This window comes from Marmota flaviventris, chromosome 5 (genome assembly GCF_047511675.1).
Source record: "Marmota flaviventris isolate mMarFla1 chromosome 5, mMarFla1.hap1, whole genome shotgun sequence".
NCBI lineage: Eukaryota > Metazoa > Chordata > Mammalia > Rodentia > Sciuridae > Marmota > Marmota flaviventris.
This window is the reverse complement of record NC_092502.1, coordinates 103,462,562-103,490,083: the sequence shown is the minus strand read 5'-3', so window position 1 is coordinate 103,490,083 and position 27,522 is coordinate 103,462,562. Positions and strand designations below refer to the sequence as shown.

At 39.5% G+C, this 27,522-nt stretch overlaps 1 protein-coding gene across 4 annotated transcripts in view; it reads right to left on the bottom strand.

Moving 5' to 3' along the window:
* Lhfpl2 (LHFPL tetraspan subfamily member 2) overlaps nucleotides 1–27,522 on the bottom strand; it is a 144,124-nt gene that overhangs the window by 84,488 nt on the left and 32,114 nt on the right. Inside the window, exon 1 of one of the 4 annotated variants that reach the window (XM_071612469.1) lies at nucleotides 16,070–16,094. The exons of the other annotated variants lie outside the window; for them this stretch is intronic. The gene's annotated coding sequence lies outside the window, so the exon portion shown is untranslated. Of the gene's footprint in view, nucleotides 1–16,069; nucleotides 16,095–27,522 lie in introns of those variants that run through there. 4 annotated transcript variants of the gene reach the window in all.

Here is a 27,522-nt window from a genome sequence, read left to right as displayed (position 1 = left end):
GGGTTCCTGAGCTTCCCTTTGCATAGACTGAAGGCCAATCATGCTGGAACCCGATGGTTCTTCCTTTAGCCCTCAGCTCTGTATATGTTCCTTGTCACCACACACTGTGCTGCCTCAGTGCTCTCTCTATAAGTCAGACCTGCTGACTGTCAGGGCAGGAAGGCCCTTAGAATCTGGTGTGGATGTCGTTTTCTTAAAAGAGCAAACTCGAATCCAGAGAAATGAAGTGGCTTCCATAGTGGCAGTACAAGGGACAGTAAACCAGACACTCCCTCCTAATCCTGTGTTTGGCCAAGGATTACAAACCAGTAATCCACACCACTCTGGGTGCTCAGGTGTGTCTCAGGGAGGGGGGGCACGAGGAGGCGAGCAAAGACCTCTAGGGCAGAGGCAGGTTATTGTTTCATATATTAAGGTTAAACACAAGATTTCATTTGAAAGGGAGAGCTCCACAGTAAATAAATAAACATCTTGAAAACCACCACATGGCAGAACTAACTTCAAATAAAAGGAGAGTTGAAAGCGAGAGAGGACTGAAAACATATAGGGTCTTATTTTAATGAATGGGTCCTTTTAAAAATGGGACAAGAAAAGAAAATAGCACTAAATCCAAATGTTATAGCTTAGCATTCTTGCCTTTATTTTTGCCTGCCCAGGAAAATAAAACAAAAAGACAAAAAGAAGAAAAACAAAGGAAAGATAATGCATTGGAGTTTCTAGCTCCCTGGAAAAGCCGACTGACAATTTCTAGAACAAAGTCAGAGCACACACTTAATCTCCTAATTTAAATTCCTAAATCTTTACTCAAAAAAGAATGGAAGAAATTAGAGTTCTCACAAATTACCTACAAAAACAAACAAATAAAAAGACTCCTAGTTTTGCCTTTTGATCTGCTATCCTCTGAGCACCTCTAACAGCTTTCAATTTTTCTCATTCCTAAAAGAAATCAAATTCTTCATACAGGTGCTCACAAGCCCTTGAACTGTACCTCTTTAGGGTCAGTAGGTGGGAGGCAAACTGGCTAGTTACCATGTGTCTGGCACTGGACCTGGGAACAATTTGGAGGAGGAGAAGGAGATGGTTCTCAGGACAGTAAGTCACCAAGAACTATGCTCACTGTGGTTTGGCAGTCCACAAAGAACTTTTTCTTCAACTTTTCAATTTTGATCATTCTAGGCTCATACTGGAGCCAGATGATTTTTAAAACCTTTAAAATCTTGCTCCAGATAATATTTTCAAAGTCAACTCTTTAAAGTTACGGTCTCCCAATGACATTGAACTGAAAGCTCTTGCATTTTATTGTTAATTCAAAGCCAGCAAACCTGATGGTTGGTAAGCAGCCACAAGCTGAAGTACAGTTCTTTAGGGGTTTGTTTATTATGTTCAATCAAGTCATCTCTGTCTGAGCCCATGTCTTCTCAGTGCCATTCTCTGAAAAGATCAAATGTTATTTCCTAAAATGACAACCCCTCTTACTTCCTCTGCCTCACCCACCCCTAAGTTTCCACAATGCAAATAAGAAACACAGCCACACACAGATATGGAGAACTCAACACATTTTAAGAATCAAAGGACAGCTTCACAAAGGACTGATTTTACTTATGCTCTAATGATATATGAATACTAACATGAATTGTTTTATAAACTTGGAACGCTGCAAAAGGCCACTTTGGTCAGCCTCCAAGCAGACTTACTTCAGTGAACTAATTTTTATGTTCTACTTTTGAAGATCTCCAGGACAGAAATTCTACAGTTTCCCTTGCTAGCTTGACTTGTGGTTTCATTTCCTTCAGCGTCAAAGGAGACTGTTCTCTCAAATTTTTTTTTAAGTTAAATAAGAGTTCAACTCTTAAAAAAAAAGGCACCTAGGTTTACAGAAGGAGTGGAATAGATGATGTCAGAAGTGTTGTACCTAAAATGATTCCTGGAAGGCATTTCCTAAAGAAACAGGCATTCATCTTACCCCTTGATCTCTTGGTAGAGGAAAAAGAGTTTCCTGAAACTAGAACAACACAAAAGTGAACAACCAAGAACTACACACTAAACCACAGGTCCCTGGAAAATGCACTTAGGAAGCCATTCCTAAGGCATGCTGCTCTTCCCAAGCCACGTCCATGGTGCCTGCACACACAACTCAAGTTCACCAGCTGAAAAAGGAAAGTAATTTACGTGCAATGAAGAAATATCCCCTACTCATTGAGAAGAATCGTTTCCAGGTCTTCCATACAGTCCAAATGAAGAAATTGTTGGGTTTTGGTATCCTTTTTCTTTTCTTTCATTTTTTTAAGAGTTTCCTAAGCAATATCATACTTAGTTTTCTTACATTTTTTTTTTTTAAGGTGAACTTTCCGTCACATTACACTCCTTGAAACAAGTCTTCCGGAGATTTTGCCCTTGGCCTCCTGGAATTTTTCAATGAAACTAGAAAGAGATGTTTACCTGACCCCAAATGTTATCCTAATGAAAATTCTGCTTTCGATTCTTTGAACTCTTCTCTTTCTCTTTCCTTGTCATACCCTCTGGGAAAGAAAGCAAGTACAGATGTTGGCTGGACCTCAACTGGCAAACACCAAGATAACTGAGTTCTAACAGTTCCTCAAGGACCTGGGCAACATCACAAGGGGATGGGCTAGGCTCCCTTTTCTGGCACGGCCATCTGCACTTCACCTGCTTAGATGATCAATGTAAAGAGAGGACATGCCAGCATGTTGTCTTTCTGACAAAAATAAGAAGTTAATCACAGGAAGAAGAAAAAGCATATCATGGGTTTTTCCAAAACAGAGAGAGCAGAAAAAGCTATGACCTCAGGGGGAAGAAAAAGAGAGGGGAGAATCGTTTTCTGCCAATTAAGGGTCAAAGTGAGGTAGGGTCCAGGTTTTCTCTGGTAGGGGTCACGTGAGGAGGTTTGGAGTTTGGTGCCTACAATCAAGGTTTAGTTGATAATTTCCTTTACTTGTAAGAGGAAAGATTCTGATATGGAGGTTTTGGCAATTTCATTTCCAACAATCACATTTACCCATGTTTAGGAAGAGCTTAGGCAAGTACACACACACAGGAGTCTAATCAGATGTATTCCAGAGACTTCTTATCCAAGAGGGCTTCTACAGAGGACAAGTGCTTTTCTCTCAAACGAGAGATAAGGGGGAAGATAAATATGTATTTTCACTGGGAAATGTATTTCAGGAATCATTTAGGTAAAAGGTTTCTGACACCATGCCATTCCAGTGCATCTAGAAGTCTGGGTCCCTGGTAGCAAGCTTGTTCATAGCAACCTGTCCTGTGACAATACAAAACAACTGTGTTATCCTCAAAAACAAAGCTGAGCATTGTCGGGGCTCATACTCTCAGCCTACTTCCTGGTCCTAGAAGCTACTATCCAATAGCAGAGGAAGCACCTATTCACTGAGAGCTATGGTTTGAGCAGGCCCTCCTGGGAAGGTACACTCAGTAAAAACCAGTAAAGATTAACCTGAACCCAGTACAAAGGGTAGATTATTTCCTCTATCTTTTGGAGTGTGATTCTACAAAAATAAAGAGATGAAAACTGTCCTCAACTAAAGTAAAAAGACACTTTTGTGGCCTCCAAAAGACCCAAGTTCAATGATTTCACTATTTGTTGCAATCTGGTCATTTTCCTACACTGTAGGTCAAGACAGCAAAACCAACTGGGGCCATGTTTGGAATTTTCTCAAATTTCAGGAACCAGTCAAGTAGAAAGATGCATCTATTACAACACCCATCATAATGGCTTAATTTTCACTTGTTGACAGACTGAACTGATTGGTTGGTAGGAGACCAGAAAAATTGCTGTTTGGAATTTCACCTAATAAGAACTCTTTTCATTTATATTCCAACTTGGTATATCTAATCAAAGATTTTAATGGGATTTTTTTTTAGGTGAAAGAAAACCAAACAAGTCATTGGAGTTTCTCCCTGTGATTATGATTCAGAAGCAAAATGCTGGAGGACAGTTACAGTGGTCAAATTCAAAAAACCGGCAGTGACAGGAAATAAGTAAATAAATAAATAATTTCAAGTTCTTTGCTCATCTTCACCCAGTTTAATTTGGACTGACTACTGCTTTGTCTCTGGACTACTTTATCCTAAATAGGAGCCCTAGAATTCAAACAAGGGAACTATGTTGTTCCCATTCCATTCAAAGTTTCATTGGCTTAAGTTTAATATCAAAGGCTTAATTTTTTAAGAATGATTTGAAAGGAGGTTTTACTTCTAGATGTTAAATAAGGTATCTTTCATCTTTAATCTTTGTTTAGGTTGGAACCACCTGGCCTCAACGCTGACTCGGCTCTCAGCAAGTGGCTGTTTGGAAGACATTATAAATGGAGATAGCATTCTAAGTTCAAGATTTCATTGGGGGAGGGAATGAGCTGGTCAGTTTAGGATTTTCATAAAAATTCTGATTAAAATAAAAAGTTAGAACAGAAGCCTATGATTTTTTTTCCAGTTTCCCTACAGGATGTACACATGGAAGAAAAAGCCACCCGGGATGAACAACTTCTCAGGGGAAGCAAAGAGAAACAGAGCAACAGCCCATTTAGAACATGTGCCGTGAAAATGAAGGAAGATCTGACTGCAGCTTTGGGAGCTCTTGCAGGGAGGTGGGTCCCTACCTGTCATAGGAAATGTGATACAGAGCGACATAAAGCGCCTGGTTCTGCTGGGGATAAAAAGGTTCATAAATCTTTAAAGAATGACTTAAAGGATTAGCTCTGGACAGAGCCTCAGTGTCATTGACCTTCAGACGGTCTGAGGGTCAGCACCCATCACAGCTCTCGCTGTCTCGTTTGATGGGGTAGACGAATCTTCAAAGGTTGAACTTGGGTATGGGGGATAAATAGAAGACAGATGATGAGAGAGGTTCAAAAGCTACTGCTATTCTTGGAAACTATTCTGGGTGTGTGTAGGAGAGGGTCAAAGTGTTCAGCCAGGAAGCTACCTAGCCATACCTGAGTCCAGGGAGACAGCACCTTTTGCAACTAAAACCTCAAGAGCACTGAAACCTTGGCAGTAACAATCGTCATCATTGTCATCATCATCACCATCTTCTTCCTCCTCTCCTTATGTACTAAGTGAACCCTTCCTTGCTAGGTGCCAGGTACTATGCTAAGCACTTAATAACACTTATCTCCACGGAACACTCACAACAATTTTATCAGACAGATCATGAATTCCATTTTAGAGATGGGGAAATTGGAGGCTGGATGGATGGATGAATTAGCGTGACCAAGGTCAAAGAACTAACAAGCAGCACAGGCGCTTCTCATGCTACTTCTCGAGGGTGTAAAAGGCCATGGAACCCCAGAGCTCAATGTGGAAGGAGTGACGAGATCATTTTTTCATATACTTCTCTAAAGGACTTGTGGATGAGGAATGGCATCAACTCTGGAATTCGGATTCTTGGGTTGAAGTACCATAAGGTACCACTTGTGGTTTGAGGCTATAATGGCATAACCCTGAGACCCTGCCTAGCACTGAGCCCAGCTCCCACAGGAGGCTGACAGCAGTCTATTTCACTCTCTCTTCCCTGAGCAAGTTACTCAAACCTCTAACCGGGGAATCATCATCGTGCCTCCTCCCGAGGCAGCTGGGAGGATTAAGTAAGATGATTTTTAATGAGGAGGCCATCCACACATGGCTGATGGGGGTTGTTATTTCATGTTATCCCATTTGATTTCCATGTTTTCTCACTTTCAGGAGTGCTAGCCATCTGGTTTTCCAGAAGCACTCTGTGGCACACAGGAAGGTAGTGTCTCTATTTCATAAATGTAGTAACAGATGCCCAGGAGCACTGAGTCACCACGCAGCTGGTGGATGACCACAGCCTTCTGTGCTCTTCTTCTGCCCAGTCATTACAAAACCTCAACACTCTCAGGCAACCAAGTCTCATGAGTGTCCTAATGGAGATTCCAAGCGAGGCACACATACCTCTGGCTCCACTCTCCCCTATAATAGGTAGACAACTTCACAAGACAACAGCAGAACTTTCAGATTTTCTAGGGAACACAAAGGCGATCCTTAAATTCTATCTCACTGTTCAACCCAGGGTTGTTCTGGGTTCTTTGTTTAGTCACATGGTATAAGTTGTGCTTTCTAGCACTTCTAAAAAAGGACATCTCAATATAAGAGCTGGAATATTCTTACGTATGCCAAGACTTGGAAAATTCTTTTAAATCTTTTTTGCTGTCTAATGAGAGCTTAATAGATTTTTTAACTCAATAAGCTTCTTTTTTATTTGCAGTGGGAAGAAACCTAGCAGCTGTTGCTTCAATAACAACCAACTGCTGGATTATTACAACTATTCCTTCCAATTTGGTCCTTCATTATTAGCAGTAAAAGTGTTTCTTATAGTCATCTAAAGTCCTTGCCATGTGATTTTTGAAAAGCTGCAATCAAACTAGCCAAGCATGAATACCGTAAACTTCCCTAGCAATACCAAATGAAACTGTCTGCTGCACAGTCAATTAAAGTGGGTCACAGAGACTCATTTTTCCCACCTTCTATCTGCCTGGTGATGTCTGCTGGCAAAGAAGCCAGTTAGATCCCTCTTACTAAACAGGACAAACAATGGCTATGGCAGACACTGCCAGCAAACCATTATGGAAGAGAATATCACCACTTTAAAGGGTCTGCAGGCCAAGGATAAAGGACACAATGGGAGAAGACCTGCAAAAAAAGCTGGCACCTCTGATCTCTGCTCTTGTGTCTGCACCCCACACCTCTGGACAACAGCCTGAATCCTCAATGCTCCCTGCCCACATGTAAGACATTATGGGTAAGAGGGCCTGAAATTTAATCCCACATCTGCTCTTCTGCAGCCTTTGGAAATCTTAAGAGTCTCTCTGACAATTGCTGCCAAAGGCCATAATCACAGGCATCTGTAACCAGATCCCCAGCTACAAGACAAAACACCACACACTCCCAAGAGACAGTCGGTCAAACCGTGTTGGGTTTCCCATCTCTTTTGCCCTCCAAAGACTGCACTGAGCCTTCAATTTCCAGAGAGAAAATTAGCACTGGAAGAAGGTGGCCCAGGCCCTCTGTGTCATCCCCACCCCACAGGAGGGGAAACTCAATCATATTCCTTCCAGGTGTGTTCTCCTTGGCCCACCTTTGGAAAGAAGATTTGACGGCAAGTGAGGGTCCAGAATCCCAGAAGAAAGCATGAGGACATACCGCAGCTCTAAGAAGCCCCCTGTATAGACACATCAGTACTTTTCCAACTCTCTCACTGAGTCACTCCAAAGCTGTGGCTCAGGTGCTGGATTTGCCATTTGTGATCATAGTTGGTCACTAACATAACATGTGACCTTTGGCAACATAACTCACTTTCTTGTACCTGTTTCATATTTTAAAAATTTAATAACCATTCCATTAAACGATTCCTGAATGGTTCTACCTTTCATTCTATAAACAAAAGAGTCAAGTGGAAAAAGTTCTTCAACCAGTTTGGCCACATACTTGGTAATGCTGGACAAGTAACTTAACTCGCTCTCTGGACACTGGTTTTCTAATCCGGTTTCTAACCGTCTCCTATTTCTTCTCATGAGGAACAAATACAACATTGTACATAGCAGTGTTCTTCCACCATGAAGCTCTGTAAAAATCTAAGGTGCTATTATTCCTGTCATCATTATTATGATATGTCATGTGATTATTTCTTCATTAGCTTCTTCAACAGTGCCACGCCGGTGGTTAAGAGCTCTAGAGCCACCACCAGAAAACTTATAGAACTCATAAATGAATTCGGCAAAGCAGTAGGATATAAACATCCGTATATCAACTGCATTCCTATACATCAGTGATGAATCAACTGGAAGCAAAATTAGAAAAACTACCACATTCACAACAGCCTCAAAAAAAACGTGGGATCAATCTAACAAAAGATGTGAAAGACCTCCAAAATGAAAATACAGAACACCAAAGAAAGAAATTGAAGAAGACCTTAGAAGATGGAAAGATCTCCCATGTTCTTGGATAGGCAGAATTAATATTGTCAAAATAGCCACACTACCAAAAGCACTATACATATTTAATGCAATTCTTATTAAGGCTTCAATGATGTTCTTTATATAAACAGAAAAAGTAGTCATGAAATTCATTTGGAAAAATAAGAGTCCCAGAATAGCCAAACCAATCCTCATCAAGAAAAGTGAAGCAGGAGGCATTACAATACCAGACCTTAAATTCTACTCCAGATCCATAGTAACAAAAATGGCATGGCATTGACACCAAAATAGACATGAAGACAGAATAGAAGACAGAGACAAACCCACATAAATACAGTTATCTCATACTAGACAAAGGCGCCATCAACATACACTGGAGAAAATATAGCCTTTCAACAAATGGTGCTGGGAAAACTGGAAATCCATATGTAAGAAAATGAAATTAGACCCCTAGCTCTAACCCTGCACAAAACTCAACTCAAAGTGGATCAAGGACCTAGGCATTAGACCAAAGACCCTGTGCTTACAAGAAAAAAAAAGAAGTAGGTTTTAATCTCCATCATGTTAGCTTAAGAACTAAGTTTTTTAGCAAGACTCCTAAAGCACAAGAAGTAAAATCAAGAATCAATAAATGGGATTTTATCAAACTAAAAAGTTTCTTCACAACAAAGGAAATAATCAAGAACACGAAGAAAGCCTACAGAATGGGAGAAAAATCTTTGCCACCTGCACCTCAGATAAAGCATTAATCTCCAGGATATATAAAGGACCCAAAAAACTTAATACCAAAAACCAAAATAACCCAATCAATAAATAGGCAAAGGAGCTGAAACATCAAAGAAGAAATACAAATGGTCAACAAATATATGAAAAAATGTTCAACATCTCTAGCAATAAGAGAAATGCAAATTAAAACTACACCAAGATTTCATCTCATTCCAGTCAGAATGGAGATTATCAAGAATCAGTAACAATAAGTGTTGGCGAGGATGTGGGGAAAAGGTACACTCATACATTGCTAGTAGAGCTGCTGGAAAGCAGAGTGAAATGGAGATTCCTCGGAAAGCTTTGAATGGAACCACCATTTGATCCAGTTATCCCATTCCTCAACATATATCCAAAGGACTTAAAACCAGCATACTACATTGACTCATCCACATCAATATTCATACCAGCTCAATTCACAAAAGCTAAGCTATGGAACCAACCTAGGTACCTGCCCTTTAACAGATAAATGGATAAAGAAAATATGAATGGATAAGAAAATATACACATACACACATACACAAATAGAAAATTACTCAGCCATAAAAAAGAATGCCTTTAGATAGCAAATGGATGGAACTGAAGACTATCGTACTGGATTGGCTAAACAAAATAAGCCAATCCCAAAAAACCAAAAGCTTAATGTTCTCTCTGATATGTGGATGCTGACTCACAATAGGCAGGAGGGGGAGGGTTGGAAGGGTAGAGTGGAGATTCACTGGATTGGACATTGGACAGAGGGGAATGGGGGGAGAGGAGGGGACATGGTAATGGGAAAGATAGTAGAAGGAATCAGACATAACTTTCCCATGTTCTTATGAGAATACACGACCAGTATAACTCCTCATCACGCACAACCACAAGAATGGGAAGTTATACTCTATGTACGTATGACATGTCAAAATACATTCTTCTGTCATGTATAACTAAAAAGAACAAATTATTTTAAAAAAAAAATTAAAAGCCTGGGAGCCAGGAGGCAAGCCTAATGAAAATGATTTAGCCACTGTAAACTCAAAGTTCTCATCTATAAGGTGAGATAACAGTACCTAATATAGTTGGTGTGAGACTGAGTGAGCAAATGGGAAGCACTTGAAATAATGCCCCACACAATAAGTGGTGCCTATTATTACTCTCACTGTTCATAATTAACCCTGCTTTCTTCTTTCATCAGATACTGTTCAAAACAAGCTGCCCTGATTTTCAAGGCACTCACTCTTAGTGTGCTAAGGAGAAAGGAGGGAGCGGTAAGTACTGCTACCTAACCTAGCTCATTTAACCCTCCCAACCAACATTTCTATTATCCTCCTTTGAGAAGTTCAGAAAGGTCAAGAGGGTATCAAGTGGCAGCCAGGATTCAAAGTCAGGCCAGAGTAATCCAGACCCTGCTCTGTTGTACCCAGTTTCCTGCTCAATATAAAGAGAGGGAATGATAAATTTGCCCTTAAAAATTCAGAAAGTCAATATGGTTCCAACACTGATTTGAACTTAATCCATTCAGCTCAAATGGTGCCTACTCTTGTCCTCCTTCTCCTGCCCCTTCACAAACAGGTGAGCAGATTCTGGCAGCATGTCCAGCCTGTGAAGATTCCAAGCAGCCCTTGCCCTCTAGCAGGATAAGTGCTGGCTCATGTCTGTCCTCCACCAGACCATATATTGGTTCCTCGAGGTCTCATAATATTCCTGATTCACCTTGTATGCCCCAAGCAGGGCACAAAACAGTCAGTTGAATACCTGCATGAATGACTGGCCATCACGTAGCTCCTCCCCTTGCACTGAGGACTAGGCTCATTTGGCAAATTCTAGAAGTTAAAGGAGCCCAGAATTAAACCTGGCCCCTACAGGGTGTCACTTCAGAATATGATCTGAGTCAGAGACAAGATCACATTTTATAAAGAGCATTTCTTCAGTCTAGGTCATTAGAAAGATATTTAGCTCAAACATATTTGTATCATTAAGAAACTCAGTTTGCTATGACATACTCTTGTATCATTATACAAATGCTCACACTCACACATATGTGGCTTTATTAGAGGTAGTAATTCATTCTAGCTCTCTTTTTTTTTTTTTCAGTCTAGTAAATCCCAGCCAGTAACAACAAAAAATGGGCACTCATTTAAAGGTATGTTGCAATGAAAAGTTACCTTTGGATCATTATATTTCCTACTTGAAAAAAAGTCTGGCAAGAGAACAGATACAAACTAAGATAAAAGCATTAACTGATTATACAAACAAAATCCAAATTCTTCATACAGTACTTAGAGCCTCAAGTCAATTTACCATGCCTCTTGATTTTTTTAATAACACTGAAATCACTCTTCTTTTTAATTTTCTGTATTTTTACAACTAGTGAATACTAAAAAGTAAAATTTCTAATAAACATAGTTCAGAAGGATGTTATTCAATTTTTCTCCCAGTTTACAACCAGGTCTTTCTCCTGGAGAGATCAAGAATCACTAAAGCATACCACTGCCTCTTGAAATGTAAGTACAAAATTGCAGGACAACTGTTTTTCAAAACATCTATGATGTTATTCCTGGATTTAATAAAAGTCAATATACTCTGTTGCAAAGGGCATTTTTACATAAAATAAATTTATACTTCATTAAACACTCAAACAAAACCTAGCAATAGTTAGTTACACCATCCACGCTAAAATAGTTAACCTTAACAAAAGTATGTAGAACTAAATAAAAGTCATAATATCTCTACAAGACTTTCATATAAATGAGGAACAGATTATGTCTTAGGAAAAGTGCACATAACCACAGGTTTAGAGCCTTGATTCTACTTAGCAATCTCCAAACCTTTATACCTGGGGGTTTGTGTCTTATTTGAGAAAATTAAAACTGTTTACCGATAAAAGTTAACCAAGTATTTCTCAGTTCCAAACTAGTGACACATTTTATGCACTAGTTTTATGTGAAAGAGGAAAATTTGATATACTCTTTTCACAAAATCTCCCCACCCATGGATCCTGCCTATACAAAAGAAACTTGTGGAAGTAAAACATGCATGACGTGGTCATGTGTGCTTAAGTTTACAGAAAAGAACAAAGATGAGGACCTAACCCCAAATGACCAATTTGTCTGTTCCCATGACCAAACAACAAATGAAATTCAAAGAACAGGGGAAGTAGTTGACCTCAAGTGCCCCAACATTTTTCCCTCTGCAGCTTTTGAAACAGTTTACAGTTTCTTTATCTTTATTAGGACATTTTCCTCATCAAATTAATGAGTCACTAAACAAAAGGCTTACTAAAATGTTTACATGTGGGAATAAACTGTCTGTTAAGGCCCTAGTAGAAAACACGAGTCATAATTTGCCATTGCTTTTCAATGACATCATCTGGGAAAGGCGAGGCAGGACGGTTGGGGTAGAAACGGGACTGGCAAAGGGAAACACAAAGTCAATCCTGAGGCCAAGAGAAAGCTTGCAGTCAGTCCATCCTGTCCTGTGATCCTTGACGTCACCATCTGCACCCTCGTGCGTTCAAGGAGTCCATACTCTCCAACCATCGTTCGATAAGACAACCTTTTAAAAATGATTAGCTTTGTTAGACTCAAGTATTGTTTGGGCAAGGTGAGTGAGGGGAGGAGAAGCTGGTGGAAATCTTGAGGGGACACAAGGGATGCTTGTTAGCCAAGGCAGCAAAAGCAAAAACAAGACACATTTAGAACATGGTGGGCGAAAAAATATAGGTCAGCATGCGTATCCATCCAATTTTCTTACAGTCCTGTGGTTCCATCTAGGCACACACAATGGAACATGTGGCCGATGTGCCCGAGAGCCAATTCCTGAGTCCAAAACTAAGAGCCAGCACAGGACAACTATGAAGGGGGCAGCAAACACAGGACGTTTCTGAAAAGACTTGGTTTCCTTCAGACCATTCCCATTTGGTGATGTTTTCACAGTGGTCAAGAACACATACTTTTGAATTACCAAATAGTACAATATTCTTTTTTAAAATATTTTTTTAATTGTAGATGGGTACAATAGCTTTATTTTATTGATTTATTTTTATGTGGTGCTGAGGATCAAACCCAGTACCTCACACGTACTAGGCAAGCGCTCTACCACTGAGCTACAACCCCAGACCACAATATTCTTTTTAACTAGCAACACTGACCTACAATTAAAGGCCAACAGGAAATTCGGTGTATGGCAGTAAAATCTGCATCAGGGTTCTGGAAGAATCTTGAGGTATCCAGAGACGGTAGGGCATTCCCTTGGGACCAACTCAGGAAGGACCGAGAACACCTCCCTCAAAGAAATGGGAGGTGGAACCTCTCTGCAAATCCACAGCAACTGCTGTGGAGGGAATCCCTACCTCTACAACAAACTCTGTGAGTACCAAAAAGTCACAGCAAACCCAGGTCTCCCAAGTGGGTTCTACTTCTGAGTCAACTGCATCAATTCTCAAACCTGGGGGAGGAGGAGAGTTCTTTTTCCCTTTTCCATCAGAGTTTACCAATTATGTGCCAAACACACCCTTTAAAAACATCTTTGCTTTCTTCACTTTTACTTTTATTAAATTCTTTCTGATCGCCCCTCTACTAAATAAAAAATTCAGGAATGGACAAACACATGCTCGGCTGAACCTCTCTGGGCCATGCAGGTTGTTGTTCTTTCTAAATTCAGGAGATTTGCAATAAGGAATTACTGTTTCTTGAGTACCGAGTTTCAGTTTTGCAAGATCAAACAGTTTCAGAGACAGACGGCAGTGTTGGTTGCACAACTTCGTAGAAGTGCTTACAAGTATGGAACTGCATGCTTAAAACCTTAAGATGGTATGTTTTATACGAGGTGTATTTTATCACAATTAAAAAACAGAACCAAAAACCAACAGGCAGTCTCATATCTGGTTTGGGCAATTTTTATCACAATTTAAAAACAGAACCAAAAACCAACAGGCAGTCTCATATCTGTTTTGGGCAATTTGCACGTCATCTTCATCACTAAAGGCTTCCTGGTTATGAACTCCCATTTTTACCACGTGGACAGATTGCAGAATCACATTGGTTACACATCCACGTTTATACATACTGCCATACTAGTGTCTGTTGTATTCATCACCCACTTGAATCAAATGTATGAAATATGATATGTCAAGAGCATTGTAATGTTTTGAACAACCAATAAATAAATAAATAAAAATTAAAAAAAAAAAAAAGGCTTCCTGGTCAAAGCAGTCTATTCACGCAATGCTGGGTCACCACCAGGCTCTGACACTCACAGGGGCACTGAGAAGAACACCTATTACTTCTCCCAGAGAGTCATTTTCTGGGAAGGACAGTTTCTGCACCAGGGATGCCTGACTCTGATCTTCCTCATGAGACAGGACTCTCCACTGCCCTGAAATGGGATGAGGTGAGAATTCCCAGCCCCAGAATTAAGAAAAGGGAAGAACAAAAGGCAAGAACCACAGCCCTGGGGTCCCTGGGAGTATTTCAAGATGACTGGGTCTGAGCCTTGGAGCCATGCTGACTCCCTAGGGTACCTTTTCCTTTCATACTCCCTAATCTCATATTCATGATAAAAGCTCTTTTTAAAAAGTGCCCTACAAGGTCCTCAGACCTGATCCCAGCCTCCAGAAGTCACTTTGTAATATACCATTGCCACCACACTAGCTGAAACATATGGACAACAGGCTAGGACCCTAAATCAGTGCTTGAATGAGCAATGACATATTAATAGCCCATGTGGTCAAGGTTGAGGACACACGCACTTTAGGGAGAAAAGGCAACCTATGGAAGTAGACTAGACAGACAAGTGTGTGTGGAAGAAAACAGAAGGCCCATGCAGGGGGGAGGGGGGCACAACAGGACACCTGGAGTAGGGGTCTAAGAGCACCTCCCTCTCCAGCACTTTTGGTGACTGTGCCTCAAGCCTTCCCAGGCTCTGAAGGCTTTCCATCTGGGAACCTGGGGCATTTTGCCCCATGAGGTAAGAAGCCCAGGGGCTGGAGAGGGTGACTCATTCCTGTTCCTCTCTCAGATAATATACAAAAGCAGCAAACACCTGAACAGAACATACTATGAACCACTCTATCACGGTGGAGACAAGAACTCATGTAAGCCTCACAATCTAGGGCTCTATTTTATCCACCAACGAAGAAGAAGTCAAACAGAAAAGGGTTAAGGAACTTGACCCACATTTCAGAGCTAGTAAGTTCAAGAGCCACACACACTTGTCCTGGCTCTTAAACACTATGCAACCCTGCTTCTCCGAAATGGCTATTTATGTATCACTAGACCAGTGGAAAGGTTTAAAAAACATTCAGCACTATGAAACATGGTAATAACTCCGTTCCCCTTGCTTTTAGGGGGAGATGGGAAGCACAACTGTGGAGACGTCCTTCAAGTCAGGCTGACCTGGGCATGATGTAAAGCTCTTCCTTGGCTAGCTGTGTGGCCTTGGGCAGACTCATTAGCCTGATATCAGCTATTCATTTTATCCATTATCTGTGTTGTCTGGTATATCTGTGAGGAGTAAATACAGCTCCTGACACATACACAACAGAAGCTATCTCTTCTCTGAAATCAATTATCTGACACAGTCACCATCTAACCATCAAAATTCTATAATAAAATAATAATGGCTATCAGTTTAAACTGCAATGCTCTACCTGTTCACAACCAGATCCCTACATGTTTTGAACACTTCCTTAACCGCACAGTTTGGGTAGGAATTCCGTAGGTTTTCCTAAGTGTTCTCCTAGGACAATTAAGAATCAAGACACAAGAAAGAAGAGAGTCTTTACAAGTTAGTAGAGTGTTTTACATTAAAATGTAGTGCAAAAGTTAAAGATAATAAAAAACAGTTGACATTTTACAATCGTCTTTGATTCTAGAAAGCAAACATTCCATCATCAGTAAATCACATATAGAGTGGACAACCTCCAAAAATGAATATAAATTGCATGTTGAGATCTTCAGAGAGAAACCAGCTGACAAGGGCAGCCTTCTGCATGGGGGCCAGCCCTGTGTCCTTTCCTCTCCCTCAGTCCTTCATTGGCCTATCCTCAGGGGAGACTGCCATTTCTCAGGGATGAGAGAGAAAACTTCCTACTCATGTTTTGAACTCACACTGAAAATGTGAAACGGTAATGCCATCTAAACATGCCCTGTCGAACACTTTCCAGAGCCGCTTCAAACCAGGATCTAAGATAAAACAGGTCAGATGAGCCATGAGCAGACATCCCGCCTCTGGTCAGGACACAGGGATTCTCCTTCCTGGAGACAGATTATATTTTTACAACAGGCTTTTCTATTTTCCTTACAGATGCTTCAACTCTAACAGCACAAACCAAACATCTGAAATAATGAGTCACCTACTGGCTTGAGTCCGAAGCACCAGGTCAAATGCAGTTTATGCCACGTCTGTGCTTAAAGGCAATCCTAGTGCTATGAGTGGATGGATTTCTGCCACCAGAAATCTACGTGCCTTTTCCATTACAGTGGACAATGTCTTGGTGACAGAAGACACAATAAACATTCCCAGCCATTCAGGACGGCTCCAGGAGAATCTAAGATGTCCCTTCTTTCTTACTCCACCTCTCCTGGAGCGGATTCCTGACAAGGAAAAGCCAGAAAAGGAACTCAAATTTGCAGCATTTTTCTCTTGTAAGCACTTCTGGTAAAGGGGAGTCTGCGAGGCAGGGAACTTAAATGAATAATAATGGTATTAAATGACATAACTTTTATTTGTGGATTTAAGATAAATTTGTGTTTGATTATATTAGAAAAGTTGAAACATTTCTTCATTTAAGAAAAAAAAGGAGCTCCCCAGCTGTTTTGAAGAAATAAATTATAGAAGTTATATTACTAAGCAACCTTCATATCACACATTTCTTTTAAGTGTAAATCCTTCCCAATATCATTATGTTTATAATATCTATATGTTTACAATAAAAGCCAAACAGTATTTTTAAGTTAACTGAAAAGATGTGCAGCTATAAGTTTACTTCCCAAGAAAGATGGAAGGAGGAAGGGTTCTCATTCCAAAAGGCTGGACCTCTAGGAAACGTTAAGAGGCTGCTGGAGAAGACCCCTCAGAGAGATCCTGCTTTCTGTTGAATAAATTAAGTGAAGCATGCAGAAATGAATGAATGAATGAATGAACAAACATTTGAATAAAATAGCCTCAGACCACAAAGTTCTCTATCTTTCGTGTCATAGTGCCCAGTTTTCCTTTAATATAAATGTCTTACTTCTGAAATACATCTGAAATGTAATAAAGAGAAACATGGTAAAAAATTATTCACCTCCCTTGGGCAATCCTTCTGACTCTTTTCTAATCATTCCAACTCTGTTTATGTGTCAAGATGACAGGCACATGCCTATCTAAAGTTGTCCAAAGGTCAAGCCCCCTTACAGTCACAGACCTCAGCTTAGAACCCAGGTTGAATATCTGAGGAACTTAATTCTGGCTTAAAAAAGCTTAGCACACCACATTCTGATGCTGGTAGGGCATCATTTATAAATAAAAAACAGAAAATACTAATTCTTTCTTTTATGATAATGTTGACAGTTTCTTCTTCCTAGTTTTTTGCCTTCTTCCCATTAAGTCACAAAAAAAATGTGACACTAACATGCTGTGTTCCACAGCCTATAAATTCACAAGAAACTAAAATTTAAACATTTAAGAGAATTAAATTTGTAATTATTGACTAATAAACTGCAAAGTAATATTTAATACATAACTGGTAATTTTGTGAGCAAAGCAAATTATCAAACTGGGGTCTCCGCCTTTGTTCCCATATCATAATCGCCTTTGGGACTTGGAAAAACCACAGGTGATCCAGCACCACTGCAGAGATCAAGCTGGGGGTGTGTGTGGGGGGGGGGGGGCAGAATGGCAAGAGCCAGGGGCAAGGCATTCTAAGGCCAGCACGACCTAGCACTGCCTGAGCGGCTTCACATTCATCATGTCCCTTCCCCGTATTTTCTCACGGGGAACTTTAAAATGGGGGTACTGTATTAGATAATAATCCAAATCTCTTTCAGTTCTTCCCACTTAGGAAATTCAACATCTCATTAAGAGAAGCAAGAAGAAGTGGAGAAAATGCACCATGGTCGAGCAGACCGACTCCACAGGACGTCAGGGTTTGTGCAGGAGGCTGGGGAGTGGGAGGGTGGATCAGCAAAGGCTGAAGACAAGAGGCTCAGGAAGGCCAAAACTTCTGAGAACCAATTCTTCCTTTTTGTTTTTCTTTTGAAGGTATAATACAAATAACGTTGGGAAGGAGAAAGAAGCGAAATAAGAAACAATAAGTTCAACAGCATTCAACAAACACCATCAAATGTACTTTACAGTGTATTATAGGAATAGGAAGGGATGTAAGTGAAGAGCGCTCGGTCCCTGAACTCAAGGGACCCATGGTAGAATTCAGTGTCTCAAGCTTCAAATGGCATTAGTATCACCAGACACCTGAGTTCCACCCCCTTGCCCCTAATATAATGAGTCAATATCCAGGATGTAGAACCTAGAAACGTTTGTGTTACTCACCAAAACTTGACAACTGCAAAACTAAACAGCAGCAGAAACCAACTTCTGAGTAACGCAGTAAAAAACATAAGCCCCTTAACACAGCCCTGACTCAGTTATAGAGAACAAACACAGGTTAAGCCTGGGTTCCCTCACCATGTGTTAAGGCACCCTGTTGAGAGACAGTGAACTCACAGGAGCTCAGAGAGATTTTAATTCTTCAAGGAAAACACAGCAAAGTGTTGGACATGATACAAACTTCTGGTTCAAGTTAATTCACAGACTGAATTACATTTCTTCTGAAGACATCTCTTTGGAAAACTGGGCTTTTTGCAATTGCTATGATTAAAAAAAAAAAAAAACAAGTACCATTTGAAAATCAATGTGGAGCAGGAAATGAGGTTGGGAGTATCCAATGTAATTCCAAGATTGGCAGTGTCCAGGTAGACACATCTCATTAGTAAATGATGGTGGTTATTCAAAAATGAAATGAGTTATTAAACTTTACAAAGCAAAATGTATTATCTTTCAGTTTTTATGTGTTATAAATGTGTATGTGTTATTTTTCAAATGGAAACCAAGTTGTTAGAACAATCTACTTGTAAGTTTGTTTGTATGTAACTACTTGCTAAACAAAACAGATGCTACTGTTGAAAAACATTATCTAGACACTTACAGCACCATAAAAAGAAAGAATCTGGGATCTTTGGGGTCATGGTAACCTTACAATGAGCTGCTTTTTACAGCATGACAATTGAATTCACTTGCTCAAAACAGATCTAAGATTGCTTTTGGTAGAGAAAGCATTCTGGAGGAGTTCCAGAGTACTACTTTTCAAAGTATTCCTCAATGAGATCCATGGATAATGGTGCATGTCTACCCACTGATTAGTCAATAACTTGATAAGCTATTCTCTTCCATATTATATTTCAAATAATATTCTAGAGTAAAAACATGTAGATGCATTATATTGTTTTCATAGTCAGTATTATTATATGTGTGTAAAGCTTTCAAACGTGAAAATCCTATTTATTTCACAAAATTTGAATATATAGTAATCCTTGGGTATTCTCTGGCTCCAGAACACCCTATAGATACCAAAATCCACAGATACTTGAATCCCTCATGTAGAATAATACAGTATTTGCATGAAACCTACACACATGCTCCCACGTACTTTAAATAACTTCTAAGTTACTTACAATAGCTATTGCAATATAAATGCTAATGCCCTTATACATTGTTTAGGGAATAATGACCAAAAAAGTCTCTACACATTTAGAACAGATTCAACTTTTCAAAATATTTTTGACTTGTCGTTGGTTGAATCTGAGGATACAGAACCCGTGCTGAAGGAGGGCCCACTGTGCAGTAACGCCAGTTAACAGACTGGTTAGACAACCCACGTCCAGTTAGCTCTAGCTTTCCAATATCAGTCCCAAGAAATGCTTAGCTCACTGCACCTGCTGGTGCGCCTAACTCCAGCCCATCACACTGCCCTCCGGCCCTTTCTTGGCACCTCAGTACTGATAGGTTACACGGCATCATTCCCCTGCTCTCCCAAATGTTTGGATACATTTTTGTTTTCTCAATTAATATAAACAAGATTTTTTAAAAGACTTTCATGATCCCTAGAGATAAAAACTTAAACAAGATTTAAAAAGCCAAGGGCAAAGACAAGCACAGTGGCCAGCACCTATCATGAGGCAGCAGCATCACCTGAGCCCAGGAATTTGAGGGCAGCCTGGGCAAGGTAGTAAGTCCATCTTAAAAACAAAAACAAGTTTAGAGTATGCCTTATCCCTAGCAAGAAGAATTCCACTAATGGAGAAAACATCATATTGACACACAGGCCCTCCTTGCTGTTTCACAACTAAGTGCATTAAGCCCTCGTGCCTGGCCTGGAGATCTTGTCTAGCTGTGACCTGGCACAAGCAAAGGCATGAAGGTAAGAACAGTGGAAGACATCCTTCTGCATCTGTAACTGTGTCAGCCGTTCCGCAGCCTTGAATCCCTTAAAATCTGATTTCTCAAACTTCTCAAATTATGGCTGGCTTCCAGAGTTCTCTTTAAAAAATGCCTTGAATACACAAAATTTTGAAGTGATTGTCCAGAGAGCAAGATTTCAGATTAAAAAAAAAAGTTACGTAATCAAACAAATCTTAACTGAGATTTTTTTGGCAATTAATTTCTCACTTAACAATAAACAGGCAATATACTCTTCAGAAAGAGCTACTTCCTGGGGAAACAGAAGACAGCAAATAAAGCAGGGACTGTTTGTATGAGAAAAATTACTTTGAAAGACTTAATTTGGTAGCATTGGACCTACTAAATTCCTAAGTAGTTTTGAAACTTTTCAAAATAAGGATTTTGTCTTTGAGTCTTTCAATTCAAAAAAATCACGGATCTGTTTTATCAACTAAGCAAATGACACATCAATTCTAACAAAAGCGCCTGTTGTGTTGTGTTCTCTCAATACAAGGCCACAGCAAAGATTCAAAGCAAAAGAACAAGAGAGAAACATCATAAGCTCATCAGTGGGGGTGATGAGAAGGAAACAAAGGTTACAACCCAGATCATGAGATAATTTCTGATTTTTCTACTTTCTGAGTTTCAAAACTCAAATCATAAAACTCTCAAAGATAAAAGACTAATGAATGTGAGTAGACAACATTCTTACCCCCTCAGAAAGACATTACTAACAAAATCCTGTGAAGGAAGTTGGTAGCTAAAGTACATGTTCTGGCTGAGAAAATACTTTCCACAATGGAACATAAATAGCAGATGACCAGACCAACATTTTATTTTGGCCTGTGTCTGAACTCAAATTAGCCATTAAAAAAAAAAAAAAAAAGTTAACTGAAACTCCCAAAATACTAGAAAGTAAAAGGAAATCACATTCAAATCTGCCCAACACTTGACCATCAAGATTACCATTTGCCCCAACCCTTCCTCTGAGTAACCCAGCAGGCTGGAGGGCACTCAAGTTTGAAAGATCAAGTAACAACAGGCAGAGAAGCCCCAGAGGAAAAACTGAGTACAATTAAGTAGAACAACTCCTGCCATTTGGTCTGGTGATGAAAGGAGAAACGAGGTGTCACTAGGAGTGATAAATATTTGGACCCTTGACTCCTCTGTGAGGGTAAGGTAGCAGAACAAACATCTTGTCTTAAAGGGGTGATTTGCTTTGCCTTGAGATTCACTAAGCTGTGATGATTCCACCACGTTTGCAAAACCACTGTTGAGAATGCAGGTCTCAGGGTCACAAATTTAGAGTTGTGGGTCCTTCACTAAATTCCTCTGCCCAGTGTAAGTTCTAACAATGTGAATTATCCTCAGGTTTGTATATAATCGATATTGATGATGAAGGGTGCCTGTGAGTTAGGCAGACTCCATCAAAGACAGATGTGCATTCTTAAAAAAATAATCTAATCAAGACTAAATCTAATAAAACTACCAACCATGTCTATTTAGCAAACTTTCACCACCAATGAATTCTACAGCACTACAAGGGGAAAAATCCAACTCCTTACTTGCATTCCTAAGGGCTGGGCTGACAGGAGATGAAGCCCGCCATGTTGGCTACATTCTCATCAGGCTAACTTGCCAGAGAACTTGGGGAATGAAGGCTTGAGGGAACACCCACTCTCCAACCTTTCAGTCTCCTCATGGGAAAATCATTTTCCTCAGAGTCTAAGTTTATCCAGCAATGGAAACACAGCTGTAGTCACCACATCCCTCATTAAACATTGCCCAACAATCATAAATGTCATGGCTGGACTTCAGCATGCAGGAGTCAATGGGTGTGGGGTAGTCTTCTTTAAAACCAAAATTTAATAACTATTTTTTTTTAATGTTCATGTGGAAAAAATACACACTCATACACAACTTTTGATGTTTCCCCAAAAAACACTCATGAAATATGCTACCACATTTAAAAGCAGTTCCAATAAAATTTCCAGAAGATAAAAGCAATATCTGTTGTATACTTTGGAGAATGAAAAAATCATTGATCCAAAAAGTGAACATATAGCTAAAGGCAGGGATAATGGTAAGGGAAGAAAATAGAGAAAAACTAAGGCCCAAATGATGTTGGTATTTCTCTGACTTTTCAGAATTAGCCAGTCACAAGGTAGAAATATTTCTTTCTGTCAATGTCACAAAAAAATGAAGGGTACAACAACTACAAAACCCCAACCACTCAAAATTCTTGTGACCAGTTTTTCTAAAGGAATTTTATTCAAGTTAAGAAAATATAATATGGAAAGAAACACATCCTTCTCATTCTTTTTCCCCAGAACAAAAAAAGTATGATACCAGAAAAGCATGTTTGCTAGGCTTGGTTGATACCCTTTATTTTTTAAAAGATACACACACACACACACACACACACACACGGGTGTGTGTGTGTGTGTGTGTGTAAATGTATGTATAGTTGTTGTTGTTGTTGATAGTCTTATTAGAGTAGTCTTTGTTCGTAAAGAACCCGTATCTCCCTATAGGGGAGTCTGCCTAACTCACAGGGGCCCTTCACCATCAATACTAACTCATATAAATCTGAACTTGTCCTGGGCAGAGGAACTCTGCCCCAAATACAGTAAAATACATCAAGAGGACCCCTAGAGGCCACGCAAGGCCTTTGGAGAACAGACCTGCCAATGAAACCAAACTTGGGCATCTACTGCCATTGGTTCCACCCAGAACACATTACAACTACTCATTTATGAGCACTGATTATGAGCTGGGCCCTGTGCCAATTAATCAGACTTTGTAAAATCACATCATCTCATTGAAACCTCACCACCACACACCAAGAGGCAGGTAGTACCATATGCATTTTATGCCAATGGAAATTGAAGCTCAAAGGGGCTATGTAACTGATTTGAATTCCACAGCCTGTGCTCAAAATCACTGATTAGCCCAAGTAAGCAAAATTGATTTAGGTATCTGAAAGGCATTGTTTTCTTACCAGTAAAAAAGACAATTCCTTTTCCTCATAGTTGTTTTTCCTTTCTCGTTGTATCTTCTCAGAGGGCTTTTGAAGCAAATGGGAAGTAGCAACACAAGACAAGAACTACCAAAGAGTCTGTACCCTTCACCAGATATTCCTCCTTGGAGAAATACAATCCCAAGAAGGGATCCCAAGAGAAGAAAAACAATGAGCTTAAAGATGTTTACAGCAGCATTATTTATGACAGCCTCAAACTGGGAAGAGTTCAGATGCCCTAATATGGAGCTAGTTAAGCACACTATGACACACACAGAATAATGAAATACCAAATAGGCTACCAAAACCAGCAGAATGCGTCTAATGCAGATATATGTAATGCACAATTACAAGAATTCTAAGTGTTATAACCACAATAATGGGCACCTGCCACTTAAAACCAAAAAGCAACCCATGAGAAAACCAACAAAAAAATAAATGGAAGTTCAATCTCTGCTACAACACACTGTTGCTACAGTTGTAAAGCTCCTGGAGAAACAGAACTGTGAAAAACCAGAACAAAGATACACAGAGACTAAAGCAGGAGGATTGCAAGTTTGTGGCTAGCCTCAACAACTCAAGGAGATGCTATCTCAAAATACAAAAAAAAACTCAAAAATGGGTGCGGATGTAGCTCAGTAGTAAGGCACTCCTGGGTTGAATCCCCAGTATCAGAAAACAAACAAAAAACGAAAAAGCAGAGATCAACAATAGACTGCTATGTGATCAAAGAAACATTTACGCATGACATCACACGTACACCCTGATTACGGAAATTATTTTTTCAATGTTTCTGCTCAGTACCTTCATGAAGGCTGGCTTTAAAATAAAGTCAACAGTATCTCTGGGGAGAGTAACAAGGTACACAGTTCCATACCAACGCTGCTCAGGAAACACTCATTTAATCCTTTTTGTTTATTCTATTCCCTGCATTTATGAATTCCCTAAATCCCTTTTACTTAAAGCACAGCACTAAGCCACTAGGATTAAGGGCATGGTAAATTTTCTAACAGAATGTACTTAACTTTATGTCTGAGCAATGTGTTTACAGTCTTGCACTCTGCTAATTTGCTGAATTAACCAATACTAAGTAATGTACTTGAAAATTCATTTCCCACAATATGCTTTACTAGAAAATATGATTGGAGATTTCCATTCTTACCCGTAAGGAAAGGCTGTCCAGCCTCACTGGAGACTTTGCATGTTACTGGGTTCTGAAACTAGATACAGAAGCCATGACATGCTTAGGGTATAAATTATATTTCTAGCACTATTAGGAAGAGCAACTTAATAAAAAATGTTATAATTAATTGCTTTACTCTCTAAATGCAGCAAATCAAATATGCCTACAGGACATTCAGGCAATTAATGTAACTTCAAAAGCTGGTAAGCATTAGGAACAAAAGAAGCATTCTCAGCGTTGGAGCGAGACTTGTGTGTGGGAAACGGTGCAACAGGAGCATCATTCATCCCAGGGATCTGTCTTATGGGCCTCAGGCTGTCAATCATTCCTTCCACCATCCTTCAAAATACATATTAGGATTTTTAGGATGTTTATGTCACCCCCATGACAATGTCATACCTGAACTGGATAGAATTTGGACAGGTCATCTTGCAAAATGTCTGGCTTCTAAGATGGGTGAAATCACAGAAAAGGCAGTGCCTTAATGCTTCTACTTTAAAGTACCAATTTTAATTAAATCATTCTTACTGATTCACTTTCTCTTTGATCTGTCACAAAATTTAATTCAGAAATCAAGACACAACAACTTGCTGATTAATTATCTTCAGATAAATCATTTTTGCATCTTTAAACTCTTCAAAATTTAATATAATCCCAAAATAAATCATCTCTTCTCCATAGTATTGTCAGTTAGAAAATTATTCACCTTACATTTACAATCTGGTCCAAGGTTCTTCCAAAGCTTTCAAATATGCTACTTAACCCTCTTAATTCCCACCTAAAATGAAATCTCTTCAGTGAACCACTTTCCATAACACATTTTATATAGTTAACTTGTCCAGTTTGAGGTCTGATGAAATAATAACCAAGTTAAGCAAGTGTCACCAGCAACAAATTCTGAATTAAAATGCACAGCTTGATTCAACTCAACTGATACTGTATCAAGTGCTCACTATGCCTTAGGCAATGTGCTCCTGTGTAGGGTTTCTTGAGGAAATAAAAGGTAACAAAATCAAAGAGTTAATAACCCTATGTCAGTCTCTAAACATTTTTTTTTAAAAACTCGCTCATGAAATGCAAAAGTCTAGGGCCCCCTAACTTGAAAGATTCTATTGTACCTTTACTTTCCAATGCCTAAGTGACCATATGGTTCCACATGAGCATCTCTAGAAGAAGCATTAACTTATTTATGCCACTGGGGACTGGGGAGTGAATTATTACTCAGTGCTATTTAATGTACAAGACAGAAATTTATTAAATGGCAATGAAGTAGTAATTACTAAATGGTTCCCCAGTGACTCAAAAAATCAGTAATTAAATACCACTTACTGCACTAGGATTTGAGTTATTAAACAGCACTAATGGAACAGTTCATTAAATAGTACCTCAGTGTCCGAAGAGGAGCATTTCCATACAACTCACCCTGGGCAAACACAGACACTGGGAAAATCTAGTTGTTTGCTTGGGGTGGGGGTGGAGGGGGACATAAGTTTAACCCCAGGAGCCAACTCCAGCAATAACCCTGGCATTTGACTAGATAGCTGAGCCACTTGAGGCAACATCCCCCTTGGAAGTCCCTGGCACTCTGATTCACCATGCAGCCTGAGAACTGGTGTAACAAGACAGCAGCCCCATCACAGTCCTATCTCATTTACCAATCCCACCCAAAATTCTGGTTTACCTTCTCTCATAGGTTTTAATTTTGCCATTTTAATGCATGGATAAAGGATGTTTAAAAACAAGTTGCAACTTAATTACAAATAAAATTTTCCATATTTACTCTGGCAACCTCTCTGAGAACGTCTTTGTTATGTATCTTATCCAGTTGGTTCCCACCTCAAGCTTCCATTTTATCCTAGAGTGGCCTCTTCACTAGTCATCCCATTCCATCCTTCTAGTTCGTAGCCACAGTCTTTTCAATCAAAGTTCAGTATGAAAACTTTATGACCTCCAGAAGGCTTTACCTAGCAAGAAGGCAAGACATGGAAAAACTCTCCCACAAAACAATGTTTTATATGATCTCAAATCTAAGGCTGTGAGTGTGTGTATGCATGAAGATCATTAAAATATCACTAAAAGATGGAATTCGCCCTGGAAGGGCATAGTGTGCACTTCACTTGTACTTTTATGTATTGACTGAACTTTCTCCAATAAGCATCCCTTCAAATTCCAAATAAGTTTATAATGAAACTAAGTTGGTAACCCGCCACCCCCCTATACCGGTGTGCACAAGCTATGGGTACCTACACCTTGCTTGTTATTGCAAGTCTTAACAAGCAAACTCTGTCTGTGGTCAATCTGTATAATGTCCAAAGGCAGAACATAATGAATGTTAAATATGACATCACTCTGGGCAGTTAAAAAACACACACTAAAAAAGCTTTTAAAGAAGATACATGATATCCTTATCACTAGATGAACTCAAGAAAGTGTAAAAGAAAGATAAGCAATGAACCAGTGAACTGGTGAAAAATGTCTGGTGGCACCAGGGGATGGACAAATGAGATCAAGGAGATAAAGTTCAAAGAGGTGGGACAACAGGTCATTAATCACGTGGACCTGGGCAGACTCTCACAGACTGAAATGCCTGGAGAAAACATTTTAGAAGAAACCAGAGATGGTCACGGAAAGCAGTGCTTCCTTAGTAGAAATGCTACAATACACACCTGAAGATCAACTTCAAATAAGAACTCAGGATGATTTTTCAAAATCTCCATCAAATTACAAAATAGCATTTGCTACTTTTATAGCCAAAAGGTAATTTTTAAGAGTAACTTGAAAATATGGAACATGACAGATTGTCTAAAACAATGACTGACGCAAAGCACCATTTTAATCACAACCTTTATGTGACCATTACTTAAAGTCAGGAAAAGACACAACTGCATACCAGGACAACATAGGGGAAAATGCACACTGGATATACAGTTTGGGTTCTTAACTACTGAAGCTACAATAATAATTAAACAGCTCCCTACTTAGTTATTTGAATATTCTATTGGAAACAAGGGAAAAAAGAAGAAGTACCTAAAAAGTTTGGGACACTAAATCATTTTAAATATATTAGAAAACAACATTAAAGAAAGTCAGCAGAAGGCTTTCCTTCATTATAGGGGGGAAAAAAATGGTAT